This window comes from Sminthopsis crassicaudata, chromosome 1, assembly GCF_048593235.1.
Source record: "Sminthopsis crassicaudata isolate SCR6 chromosome 1, ASM4859323v1, whole genome shotgun sequence".
Taxonomy (NCBI): domain Eukaryota; kingdom Metazoa; phylum Chordata; class Mammalia; order Dasyuromorphia; family Dasyuridae; genus Sminthopsis; species Sminthopsis crassicaudata.
In genome coordinates, this window is record NC_133617.1 from 26656535 (window position 1) to 26670555 (window position 14021).

Here is a 14021-nt window from a genome sequence, read left to right on the forward strand (position 1 = left end):
GAAATCTGTATCCAGTTTGCAATTTCCAATTAGGATATTGCTTTAAAATCTTCTTTTAATTCTTTAAGAGAGTATTTTCTTAAAGGGCAAGTACCCTTTATAAGAGAACCTCAATGTATTTAACAGAATTTCAGCAGCAAAAAGAGAAAAAAAAAAAGGGGGGGGGAGGTAATTTAACTGGTTTCATTACAGTGAAAGGAAACTAACCCCACTTCTCATTCCTCCCCGGGGGCTTGCTGTATATGAGGTGGTGCGGCCCAAGGTATCACTCCTAAAGGAGGCGTAGAGAATAACAGAGTAACCGAGTAGGCCTGAAACGTTTTTCCAATCGCCGCTGGACGTAACTGTGAGATAAGTAATAGCCAGCCTCAGGTCTCGTAATCTGGTTATTTTTCAGAGCGTGTTCCATACCCTGACCCATAAAGCCAGCGGATTGAGTTTTAAGTAGATATTGGCAGCTACTTGAAGGTAACTAGCGGTTCGTGCCAGAAAGGATGTGGAAAGTATTTTGAGGATTCTATAAATCCGTGTTTTGAAAAGATTTTCTCCCTTCCGGGCCGACTCGCTTTCTTGCTGGCCGGGTGCGGCCCTGAGCAAGTCCAAGAGGCCTCTGGGAGTATTGGGCAGGGGGCGCCCAGAGGAAGACTCCTCGGGGTGTCACAAAAGCTTGAGGGTGGTCCCAAATTGGCCTGGGGGATGCCCGGGAGGTGGGGGTTCCCTCTCCCCAAGAGCGGTCAAGCAAAGATGAGTCACCTCGGGGTGCCTAGAGAAGGGATTCCAGTTTGAGATCCAAGCGAAACCTGATAATTGTCTGTCTCTCATTCTTGGTTTATCTCCATCATAATCTCTGTATCTGTCTCCATGTGTCTCTACTCTCTGTTTTCTATCTCTTCTTTCTTTTGATCTTTGTCTGTCTGTCTCCTTTCCGTCTCTCTGTTTCTCTCTCTTTCTCTCAGACTCTGTTTCTCTGTCTCCTTTCTCCTTCTGTCTCTATCTCTGTCAGACTTTCTGTCTCTGTCTCCTTTTCTTTCAGTTTCGTCTATTTTTGTCTCTGCCTATCTGTCTCTCAGTTTATCTGACTCTCAATCTATCTCTCTGTAATGTCTCTGTTTCATTTTTCTTAATGTTTCATCTCTGTCTCTGTCAGTCTCTATTTCTTTGTCTCTATCTCCTTTCTGTTTCTGTTTCATCTTTGCTTCTCTGTCTCTCTCTTTTTCACTCTCTCCTCTCTTTCTATCTCTGTCTCTCACTGTCTGTCTCTCTCAATGTGTTTCTGTCTCCTTTCTCTTTTTGTTTCATTTCTGCCTCTGTGTGTTTCTCATTCTCTTTCTCTGTTTTTATCTGTATTCTCTCTTTTTGTTTCTCTGTCTCTCTGTTTCTCTGTCTCCTTTCTCCTGTTTTGTCTCTGTTTCTCTATCTCTGTCTGCCTCAGACTTTCTGTCTGTCTCCTTTTCTTTCAGTTTCATCTATTTCCGTCTCTCAGTTTATCTCTCTTGATCTCTCTCTCTCTTTCTATGTCTCTCCTTTCTCTTCATGTTTCATCTTTGTCTCTATCAGTCTCTTTCTTTGTCTCTCCTTTGTTTCTGTTTCGTCTCTACCTCTCTCTCACTGTCTCTCTTTTTCTATCTCTCCTCTATCTTTCTCACTGTCTGTCTCTCTCAGTCTGTTTCTGTGTCCTTTCTCTTTTTGTTTCATTTCTGCCTCTGTGTGTGTGTGTTTCTCATTCTGTTTCTGTATCTGAGTATTCTCTCTTTCGGTTTCATCTCTGCCTCCCTCCCCATCCCACCCCAACTCTCTGTTTAGTTTGCAATGAAAAGACATGGTGATTCCATGTCTACAGAGCATTGAGGCCTAGGTCACCATTCACATCCTTCCTGTGACCCATAATGTGGAGGTGAGTGAGCTTCCTGGAATATCCCATACCCCTAGAATCACAGTACTAACCCCTATCTAAGAAAAAACAAAACAAAAAACTTATTCAAAAGTAAGTTCACTACCTGGATGTTGTAGGCACTAAGCTTATAATCAATAAATCTGCCATTAGTTTGTATCCTGGAGTTTAGCACAGTGACGGCAAGTACTTAAAAATGTTTATTACATGATCGATATTGATTAATCTAGGTTTATTTGTGATTTTTTGTTAAGTGATCAAAAAAAAAACTGCTCTCCTCAAGTCTGTACATGCTTTTATATAGATATGGATATTTGAAAGAAATGAAAATCTCCCTATTCATAAAAGTTTCTACATCTTTAATTTTTTTTTTTTAAGTGAACTGTGAGATCTATCTTAGGGCAGAATTACAGGATCTTAGTATTAGAGATGTTAAGAGGCAGCTAAGTAGTGTAGTAGATAAAGAGCATCAGCCCCAAATCAGGAGGACCTGAGTTCAAATCCAGCCTCAGATATTTATTAACTATGTGATCCCAGGCAAGCCACTTAATCCCAATTGTCTTTTTAAAAAAATTAAAAAGTTTTTAAAAATTAAAAAAAAAAAGGAAAAGGAAAAGCAAAAAAAGAGGGTAAGCTGATAGATTTAGAACTGGAAACAAACTTAGTTGTCATCCAGTCTAATCCTTTAAAATTACAGATGAGGAAACTGAGACCCAGAAGAGGTTGCAGGATGTGCCCAACGTCCCACAGTACCAGAGCTGGGACTCAAAGCCAGAGCCTCCCTCCTTAAATCAAGTATGCATCCTATTTATTTCCTCCAACCCTCTCATTAAAGAGGTGGAACCCAGTGAACGAGCTAGGATTTGAATTTACTTGTATTGACCTTGGGTGGCACAGTAGATAGAGTGCCAGGCAGGAAGTCTTGAGTTCAAATTTGGCCTCAGACACTTATTAGCTGTGTGACCCTGGGCAAGTCACTTAATTCTGTTTGCCTCAGTTTCCTTACCTGTAAAATAAGCTGGAGAAGGAAAAGGTAAGCTACTCCAGTGTCTTTGCTAAGAAAATGCGGTCAAGAAGAGTCAGACAAAACAGAAAATGAATGAATAATGACTTTAAACAAATCATTTAGTACTGAAAGGTATAAAGGCCAAGAGACCCTCAAGAGAGATGATTGACTTGTCCTGGGTGACAAGCTAAGTGGATGAAATGGGATTCCAACCAAGGTCTTTCTAACTCCAAATCTAGTTTTCTATCCACTTCACCATATATAGATTTTATATTTGACAATTAGCCAGTCAGCAAGTATTTATTAATTAAAATTTTGCATAGTCAGGTTTTCTAAATAATAATGCTTTGCTAATAATGAGATTTGCTCAAGAAGTAAAAAAGTATCTCTATCTGTATAGTTAGTTAAGATAAATATTATGCATTGAACTTCCTTTTGATGATACTTCCATGGACTTATGATCTTGTAAATGGGACGGAATAAAAATCCTCCACACCTGTTCACTCTATTTGATTTTCATGTATTTCATTCCCTGCCTCATGTCTGCTACTTTTCCTCTTCCTTTGACCTGCCTCTGTCCTCATCTCCAACTTGGAGCAGCACCTCAAAACCAGACAATCAGAAAAAGTACCCCCATCCCTAGAATGTACTCGTCCATCCTCCAGTAATCCTACTCTAGTGGGTTAAGGTGAACAGAGGCTAACCGTCACACAGTTTATAGCTGTCTGAGTCCAGATTTCAACTCAGTTCTCCCTGACTCCAAGCCCAGTGTTCTATCTACCTAGATGCCTCCTCAATGGGGAAAAACAAAGCACAAAAAACTGAAGAGTGAGCAACATGAGGGACAAGGAAGAAAAGATGCTCAAATTGATGGAGAAGTCAAGCAGAAAAGTCCCAAAAGAGCTGCAAGGTTAGAAATGAGATGTACCGAGCTAAGCTCCTTCCTTAAATAAAGAGTTTGAAAGTTCATGGCCCCAAGAGGCAGAGAATATTGTACCAATAATGAGCTTCCTGGAACATGGTGGAAAGTCAGAGAAGTCCCAGAAAATTGAGGCTCAGAGCTAAAGTAATTTGCCCAAAATCAAAAGGGGATTTAGGAAAGATTTCTTATGCCCTTGACAAAGGATATGAGGTAGATTTGAACTCAGGTTATTAGAATTCTAATTCTAGTTCCAAGGGGATGAAGGAAAGAGTTTGTGAAGGAGACTGGTGAGTGATGAAGTTGTGAGGAAAGGTTCAGATTCTTGGCTCAGCCTGATGGCTTCTCATCTGAGGAAAGTAATAATAAAAACATTCTTAGGAAGGTGTGCCTGGTCACCTGTGTTAGTTGGCTATAATGAGCTAGGACTAATATGAAGAGGTTCTGGATCAGGGCAATGGCTGTGGCTGTGATGAAGAAGAGAAAAGCCCAGAAGTGGAAGATCTCACCATAGTTGAAATGACAGCACTTGGCAACTGACTGGGAGTGATTGGGAGAAGGAATTCAAAGACAGCTCATGCCTGATGACTGAGAAAATCTTGAAATCCCCAACAGAAAAAGCCTGGAGAGCCTGCTTCCAAGGCAAATGACACCCGAGAGGGGTTGCGAGCTGCTGTGAGCCATTATCACCCATTAACACCTTCGCTCAAATTAATTTATCAGATTAGAGTCCAGCAGGAGTAGAGCCCTGAGGCTTAAGAATACTGAGAAGGAAGTTTTGATAGAGAAAGGGCAAGTCAAGGGGAAGAAGAGGAGGAAGGAAGAAGGATGTGCTAAAAGGAGAGAGCTGCCATTAAAACACTTAGTTGTCAAATTTACCTGGGGCAATCCTTACTCCCCATACTTTAACCCAAAGCTTTCCCCCTTTTCTCTGAACTTTTATATTAGTTAAATCTCTATTTTCTTGCAACAACTAGGTAGTGCTATGGATAGAGTGCTGGGTTGGGAATCAGACTCATCTTTCTGAGTTTAAATCTGACCTCAGATACTTCCTACCTGGGTGACTCTGGGCAAGTCACTTAACCTGTTTGTCTCAGTTTCCTCGTCTTCAAAATGGGCTGGAGAAGGCAAAGGTAAACCATTCCAGTTAGTTTGCCAAGAAAACCCCAAATGGGGTAACAATGAGATGATCAAAGGTTAACACCTTTCCCTACCCTCTAATCCCATTCAATGAGCATTTACTAAATGCTAGGCCCAAATTGAAAAGGAAGAGAGGAAAAAAAAAAAAAAAAAAAGAAGGGAGGGAGGGAGGAAGGAAGGAAGGAAGGAAGGAAGGAAGGAAGGAAGGAAGGAAGGAAGGAAGGAAGGAAGGAAGGAAGGAAGGAAGGAAGGAAGGAAGGAAGGAAGGAAGGAAGGAAGGAAGGAAGGGGAAAGTGAGAAATATTGAAGAGGATATGGAAAAAGTGGGGCACTAATAAACTTGGTGGAATTATGAACTGATTCAATCATTTTGGAGAATTTGGGGAATAGCTAAACAAATGGCAGTTCATAAATGTAATGGAAGATCACTATTCTCTTTACTAATGAAGAATATAATGAATAAAGAGCAGCATGGAAGGATTCATATAAATTAATGTGAAGTAAAAAGACCAACACAACACATACAATGACTTATAAAAAGGCAAATGGAAAGAACAACTACAAAACAATCAAAAGTGAATGTTGCAAAGTTACAAAGAACAAACATGGTGCCAAAGAAGAGATATGAGAATATTCCATTGAAAAAATAGGAAGTCCATGGATATAGAATTTTCAAATATTTATCCAATGTATTGGTGGATTTGAAAGGTTTTACCTTTTTTTTTTCCTCTTCTTCCTCTTTTCCTCCTCCATTTTTCCCCTTTAAAAATATTCTTCAGTATATGGGATGATCCTCTGGGAGGGTGAGGGGAAGAGACACTGGGGGAAATTTGGGTAATGTAAAAGAAGAAGTCAATAAAATGTTACACACACACACACACACACACACACACACACACACACACAAACACAAGTGACCCAATCCAACTCAAACTGGTCCAGATATTTTCTTTTTCATTTATATCTCCATCCAATGTGCTCAGAATTACCTTGAAGAGAAAAGGATTCCCCCCATACTTTTCACTCTTATTCTGTGGCTATCCCTAGACCCAATTGGTTTTTGTGACCCTTCCAATTTTCTACCTCTTAGTCTAGAAAGTAAAAGTAGAAAAACACTAGCATTATTTCTAGACAGGACACATCTAGAAAGGACAACAATGGAGGATGGCCCCATCATTCCTCTCACCATCCTTGTAAGTTCATAGACCAAAGCACTACTGACCCCTACTCTGTGTTATCTCCCTGCTTTTAGCTTCTTGATAGCAGAGATTATTTTATATTTGTATTTGCCACACTTATTGTGCCTGACACATAAAAGGGCTCAATAAATGTTTTTGCTTTTATTAATCCATGAATTTATTTTCTTCTAATCATATTGGGAATTTCCTCCAAGAGTGGATATGATTCTAATTTTGGAGTCAGGAAGTCACGAGTTCAATTTCTGCACAGACAATTACTACCCAGGAGAGTCTGGACAAGTCATTTGAATTTTCTAATCTTCAATTTCCTCAATTGTAAAGGAAAATGTTGAACTTGCTATCTCCAAGAAAATGTAAATCTAAGATCCTATGATCCAATGGCCCTTTGAAATAGGTCTTGCTCTTTTCCTAATCAATCAAGTTTATTGGGGATTTAGGAAAGATTTCTTATGTCCTTGACAAAGCTGTCCTATTTTTCTCAAACTAAAAGAGCCATCTCTCTTGGTGACTCAATGATCTCTTTTTTGTCTGTTCTTACTCTCCATTCTGCTCTCCAGCTCTATCTCTGACCTTGTCTGTGTCTCTCAGTCTATATCTGTCTGCATCTTATATCAGTCTGGCTATCCATCTTCTTCTCCCCTCTTTTCTTTCTCTCTCCCTTCTTCCCTCTCTCTCCTCATCTCTTCTTTCTTTCTTTTTTTCTCTCACTCTTCCCCTCTCCCACTCTATCTCTGTCTGAATCAGTCTCTGACTCTCTCTCTGTTTCTGTGTGCATGTCAATCTCTCTCTGTCTCTGTCTCTGTTTCTCTCTATCTCTCTATCTGTTTCTTTCTGTCTTTCTTTCTCTTTTTCTCTCTGTCTCTGTGTCTCTGTCTCTGTCTCTGTCTCTGTCTCTCTCTCTCTCTCTCTCTCTCTCTCTCTCTCTATATATATATATATATATATATATATATATATATATATATATATATTTCTCCCTCCCTCCTTCCTTTTCTTTGCCTCCTGACATGCACAGGGCCCCAGTATTATTCTGGGTCTTTCAGTCTCCTTCGGCCCATCAGCCCCTTAATACCATTATTGTTGATGTCTTTTCATTCCCAATGCCAAACCCGATTTGGAGCTCTCGGAGCTGAGGGTTTCAATCTGAGCCTTGTAGACAGCGAGCTGGAGTCCTAAGTGACTGGAGCCCTCCGACAATCTAATTGTTATTGACATTCGTGTCTGATTGTTCATCAAGGGGGATTCGGCTCCGAGGCCAAATCATTCTATTATGGGGCCCCTTTCAACTTCTTCGCTAACAACAATGACAAGAAAAACATAGTGGCAGGAGAATCAATGGGAATCTTTACTTACATCTATCAAAGTAGCTTTTGTGGGCCTGGGTATTGAGGGAGGGGAGGAGAGGGGGAGGGGGGGGCTGGATGGGGAGAACACACTTCTTCTGCTTCCTGGCTGTGATGGAAGAAGCTGGGGCTGTGACAAGGATGACAGTCCCCAGATACACTCAGTTATATGTGCACAAGGGTTACGGCATATATACACAAATGTCTATACTACAAGAGAGGCTGCCAAATTAATAGAGGCAGTGAAACTCCTTATAAAATTACAGCTCCAGCTAAATGGATACACACATTCAGTATTTTTAGGCATGTATATGCATATAGACTAGGTACATATGTATGTATTTCTATATGCAACACTATATACACTTACATATTTATCCAAATGCAAGCATTGCTTTGGGGACTGGCTATAGTAATGTGTATGTGCATATATATTTATATGTACAATAATTTGTGTGTATACATGCATATATATACTCATTTATATGTATATATGTATATACAGGTTCTTTTTGGACTGGTCCTGTGATGTGCACATTGATGTATATATCATAATATATGTCCATATCGTCACACATATGTGCATGTGTATTTACATAATATATATGCTTATTTATGCCCATAGGGGGTTTGGGTGGGTGGATATTCACACACACACACACACGTGTGTGTGTGTGTGTGTGTGTATACTTATAAAGGTGTAGTGTTTGTGTGTATGTACATATACATATATGTGTATATACTTGTAAAGGCATAGTGTCTGTGTATATGTGTGTATATATACTTATAAAGGTGTAGCATTTTGTGTTTATGTATATATATATATATATATATATATATATATATATATATATATATATATATATATAAAATTATGTTGTAGGAGAGTGGGTATTATATATAAACCAGGGGTTCTCAAACTACGGCCCACAGGCCAGATGCGGCCCACTGAGGACGTTTATGTGGCCCACTGGGTTATAGCAAATGGGCTGAGGGGCGGAGACAGAGGGTGAGCTTTTGTTTTTACTACAGTCCGGCCTCCCACAGTCTGAGGGACAGTGAACTGGCCCCCTATTTAAAAAGTTTGAGGACCACTGGTATAAACTCATAAACACACACACTCCTACAAGAATACATGTGTATACACATGATACACATTCAGTCCTTTAAGTGTGTGTGTGTGTGTGTGTGTGTGTGTGTGTGTGTGTGTGTGTGTGTGTGTAAATAGATAGATATAGATATAGATGGGGGACGTGCATGTACATGGGTTGGGGGGCATTCAGAAGACTAACACCTCTGCTCTAAGGGCCGCTCACCCACCTTTGGGGGCCACCTTTCATCCAACTCTCACCTGTGGCTTCAAGAAGCTATAGCTTATACAGCAGCTACACCTGGTAAAACCTTCTTGGCAGATGGACTAAACCATGTTGAGGATCAAGCAGTCTGGAACCCGTTGGGGAGTTGGGGGGATGTCTACTCCAAGCATGTGCAGACTAGAATAGGCGGATGAGAACAGTTTGTCTGGCTACCATGAGGGCAACAGAAGCAAGTGCTCTGGAGAGTTGGAGCTGTCATCCAGTATATCCTAGGTCATTGCCAGTAGCCTTGATTTTTGCCTTGCCCCTGGACATCAATGATTCTGGAAGAGAGAGGGAATGGTCTCCCTTAAATCCCATTAATCACACAGTCAAGACTTCATACCTGTGATTTTATTGATCCTCTATGAAAACAGAGGATAAATAATATACATATATGTATGTGTATATATATGTATATATACACATACACGCACATATGTATCCATCTGCCTCCCTATAGTGTGTTCATATTGTTTATAAATATACATATACATCCTCTCTCTCTCTATATATATATATACACAAACCCCAATACACACACACACACTCACACACACACATACTTGTATGTATGTATAATTCAGTCTACAAAAAATCAGTGCTGCTTTGTCCCTCAAAAGTAATTTTTCAATTTGGTAAATATTTATCAAATGCCTACTATGTGCCAGTCACTGTGCTCAGCACTGAGGACACAGAAAAGAGGTAAAAGGCAGGTCCTATCCTCAAGGGGCTTACAATCATTTAAAGTCATTCATTTATTACTTAACATTTGCAGATGGCTTTACATCGGAAATCTCAGTTGAGTTTTACAATCCCTTGAAAAAGGTACCTCTTTTTTAATCTATTTTGTCCCTTTTGGAAAAGTTATTTCTCCTTCTGGCACCAGAACATAGTCTCACCCATCAAGTCTCATCTAATAAACTTGAGGCTTTGCCTTAGGAGAGGAAATGTAGAACAATGGAAACATCTCTTAATCTGGAGCCAGAAGAACGGATTCAAATCCCAATCCTACCATTTCTTACCTATGTGACCTTTGCCCTTGTTTTCTTATCTGTTAAATGGGGTGATTGTCTCTGTTCCCCGACTGCTATGATCCCATCATCCTGCTCTATTCATGGGCTATGGGTATCTAGCACTCTCCCTGTTGTAGCCTCCTGAGCTGTCCCCAGTTGCTGTCATGAAATGGGAGGAGAGGTTGGGCTCACTTGGACTCTTAATTTGAGAGCCAGGTGAGGAAGCTTTCTTGGTTCACGCTTCTGTACTTGTAAAATCCAGGAGAAGGGTAGAAACAAACATGGAAGGATGAAGTTAGCAAAGGGAAGGGGGAAGAGGTAGTATAGAAAAAGCAGCCGGATTGTCTCCTGATTCAGGTTTCCTTGGCCTGAGAGGATTACATAGAAATCAAATCAACCCAAATTGCATTGGAAAATCACTAAGCTCCCTGGGAAGGGGCCTTTGATCCAGGGGAACTAAGCCATTTCCAGGTGTGCCTGCAAGAAAGCTGCCTCTCCAGCCTCCTCAGGAAACAGTCCAGCCTGGCTTGGACCAAACAACATAGTTGATTTCCTGTCATCTATAATCCTGGAGCATGGCAATAATACCTTTCTGTGGTTGAAATCACTTAGCTTTGTGAAATCAGAGACTTGTGTCTTCTTCCTCGTGGCCCAGAAGTGTTTGCTGGTCTTGAGATTATGGAGGTTCTCTGACCAAGACCTCTCTTACTTCTCCTTCTAGACCATCATGCTTCATTGTGGAATGGGTCCAAGTTTTCAACGTGAAATCTATGGGGATGAGCTGAAAGAATCCTTGAGAACTGGATTTGGAATGGACATTGAACCACCCCAAGACATAACACACTTCTTTGGGGAAGTGGGGAAAATATCATAGATTGAGGTTGGGGGTCTAGATTCAATCCCAGTTCTGCTGCTTCCTATCTATGTGACTTTGGAAAAATCCCTTCCCTTCTTGGGGAACCTTGGGTTCCTTCTCTGTTGAGTTAGGCTAGCAAGTCCAGTCTGGCTCCAAATCAGCATCAGCATGCAAACCCCTTGAAAACAGGACCTGAGCAGTGTTACTATTGGGCTTATAACCCAAAGAGATCTTAAAGAAGGGAAAGGGACCTGTATGTGCCAAAATGTTTGTGGCAGCTCTCTTTGTAGTGGCCAGAAACTGGAAATTGAGTGGATGCCCATCAGTTGGAGAATGGCTGAATAAATTGTGGTATATGAATGTTATGGAATATTATTGTTCTGTGAGAAATGACCAGCAGGAGGATTTCAGAAAGGCCTGGAGTGACTTACAGGAACTGATGCTGAGTGAAATGAGCAGAACCAGGAGATCATTATATACTTCAACAACAATACTATATGATGAACAATTCGGATGGACGTGGCTCTCTTCAACAACAAAATAAACCAAATCAGTTCCAGTAGAGCAGTAATGAACTGAACCAGTTACACCCAGGGAAAGAACTCTGGGAGATGACTATGAACCACTACATAGAATTGCCAATCCCTCTATTTTTATCCACCTGCATTTTGGATTTCCTTCACAGACTAATTGTACACTATTTCAAAGTCCGATTCTTTTTGTACAGCAAAATAAACTGCTTGGGCATGTATACATATATTGTATTTAATTTATACTTTAACATATGTAACATGTATTGGTCAACCTGTCATCTGGGGGAGGAGGTGGGGAGAAGGAAGGGAAAAATTGGAACAAAAGGCTTGGCAATTGTCAGTGCTATAAAATTACCCATGCTTATATCTGGTAAATAAAAAGCCATAATAAAAAAATGAAAAAGAAGACACACAACAAAAAAAAAAAAGAAAAGAAAAGAGAGAGAGAGAGAGAGAGAGAGAGAGAGAGGAAGAAAGAGAGAGAGAAAAGAGGAAAAGAGGAAGGAAGGAAGGAAGGAAGGAAGGAAGGAAGGAAGGAAGGAAGGAAGGAAGGAAGGAAGGAAGGAAGGAAGGAAGGAAGGAAGGAAAGAAGGAAAGGAAGGAAGGAAGTAGGGAAAGAAGGAAGGAAGGAAGGAAGGAAGGAAGGAAGGAAGGAAGGAAGGAAGGAAGGAAGGAAGGAAGGAAGGAAGGAAGGAAGGAAAGAAGGGAAGGAAGGAAGGAAGTAGGGAAAGAAGGAAGGAAGGAAGGAAGGAAGGAAGGAAGGAAGGAAGGAAGGAAGGAAGGAAGGAAGGAAGGAAGGAAGAAGAAAAGAAGGAAGGGACTGAGGAGGCAGAGCCAATATGACAGAGTAAAGGCAAGAACTCACTCAATCTCTCCCCCATACCACTCTAAATTCCTTTAAATAAATCCTAACCAAATTTTAAAGCATCAGAACACCCCCAAAAGATGGCATAGAACATTTTCCAGTTGAAGACAACTTAGAAACGCAGCAGAAACAAACTCACCAGGATGAGAGTCCAGCATGCAATCCCTGTAAAGGAATCACTAGTGCAGCCCTAGTCATGGCCCAACTTCTCAATCAGCAGCAGTCCTGGTAACTTTCAGACCTCTCAGCCCAGAGACAACAAAGAGGACCTGGAAGGTCAGCAGAAAATATCTGTGGAACCAGGGAGCCCAGCACATAATCCCAGCACAGGCCAGCCACGGCCCCTGACCCAGCTCTGGTTCAGACCCCATTATCAGCATCTGAATCAGCAGCAATGCTGGAGACTTCAGGACTTCTCAATCCAGGGACACCAGGGAGGACTCAGAAGTTCAGTGGATAGGGTCTGTGGCAATGGGGTGAAAGTCCAGCATGCAGTCCCGGTGCAGGAATCATGAGTACAGCTCTAGTCATGGCCCGACTTCTTAATCAGTGGCATTCCTGGTGACTTCTAAACCTCTCAGCCCAGAGACAACAAAGAGGACCTGGAAGGTCAGCAGAAAAGGTTTGTGGAACCAAGGAGTCCAGCATGCAATCCCAGCACAGGCCAGCTCTGGCCCCTGACCCAGCCCTGGTTCAGACCCCAACACCAGTGAGGGAGAACCTCTGAATCAGCAACAGTGCTGGAGGCTTCTGGACCTCTCAGTCCAGGGACAACAGGGAGGATTCAGAAGTTTAGTGGAGAGGGTCTGTGGCAATGGGATGAGAGTCAGTGTGCAGTCGCAATGAAGGCTGTGCCCATACAACCCCAACCCCAACCTTATATCTTCAGTGAGGGGACATTCCTAACAGTTCCAGAACAGAAAAGAATGTGTTTATGATCAGATTCCTAGAAGAATCTCTGAAAACAGCTGCACAAAACCCCTGTTTTGTGCAGCGCACCCTCCATCATGTAAGCAAAGCCCTATTTTAACAAAGAGTTAAAAACTGAGTAATAGGCTAGGAAAATGAGCAGACAACCAAAAAGTTTCTGGCCATTGAAAGTTATTATGGTAGCAAGCAAGCTCAAAACATACTCAGAAGATGATAACAAAGTCAAAGCTTCTACATCCAAAGCCTCCAAGAAAAATGAGAGATCAAAAGGGACTTTGAAACTCAAGTAAGAAAGATAGAGGAAAAATTAGAAATAGAATTTAGAGTGGTGCAAAAGAAAATACAAAAACTAGTGAGGAGAAGAAAGCCTTAAAAAGCAAAATTGGTCAATTGGGAAAGGAGGTACAAAAGTTCACTGAGAAAAATAATTCCTTAAAAACCAGAATTGAGTAAATGGAAGCTAATGTCTACCCAAATTAAGATACAATAAAGCAAAATTTAGCTTTTAGCAAAAGCAAATGGAAAAAAATGAAAAAATGGGAAAAAATGTGAACTATCTCATTAGAAAAATAACTGACCTAGAAAATAGATCCAGGAGAGATAATTATAAAATTATTGGTTTACCTGAAAGGCATGATCAAAAAAAGAACAGATATTATCTTTCTTTCATATTTTTATCAATACTATCCTTTGTTCTATTTTTATTAAAGCTTTTTTATTTTCAAAACATAAGCATAGATAATTTTTGAATATTGACACAAAAAAATCTTTCATTCCAAATTTTCCCCTCCTTCTCCCCACCCCCTCCCTAGATGACAAGTAATCCAATATATGTTAAATATGTGAAAATGTATGTTAAATACAATAAATGTATTCATACTTATTTAAACAATAATTTTGTTGTACAAGAAAAATCAGATCAAGAAGAAAGAAAACATGAGAAAGAAAACAAAATGCAATCAAGCCAT

General features: G+C 40.6%; 1 long non-coding RNA gene across 1 annotated transcript; it reads right to left on the reverse strand.

Annotated features, from left to right (window-relative positions):
- Window positions 1-5729: 5729 nt before the first annotated feature.
- LOC141551782 (uncharacterized) lies at window positions 5730-12377 on the reverse strand. Its single transcript, XR_012484962.1, has 3 exons — window positions 12263-12377; window positions 8850-9137; window positions 5730-5775 (listed from the first exon to the last, which is right to left on the reverse strand). It is a non-coding gene; the product is annotated as an uncharacterized LOC141551782 (long non-coding RNA).
- Between the last annotated feature and the right edge of the window lie 1644 nt (window positions 12378-14021).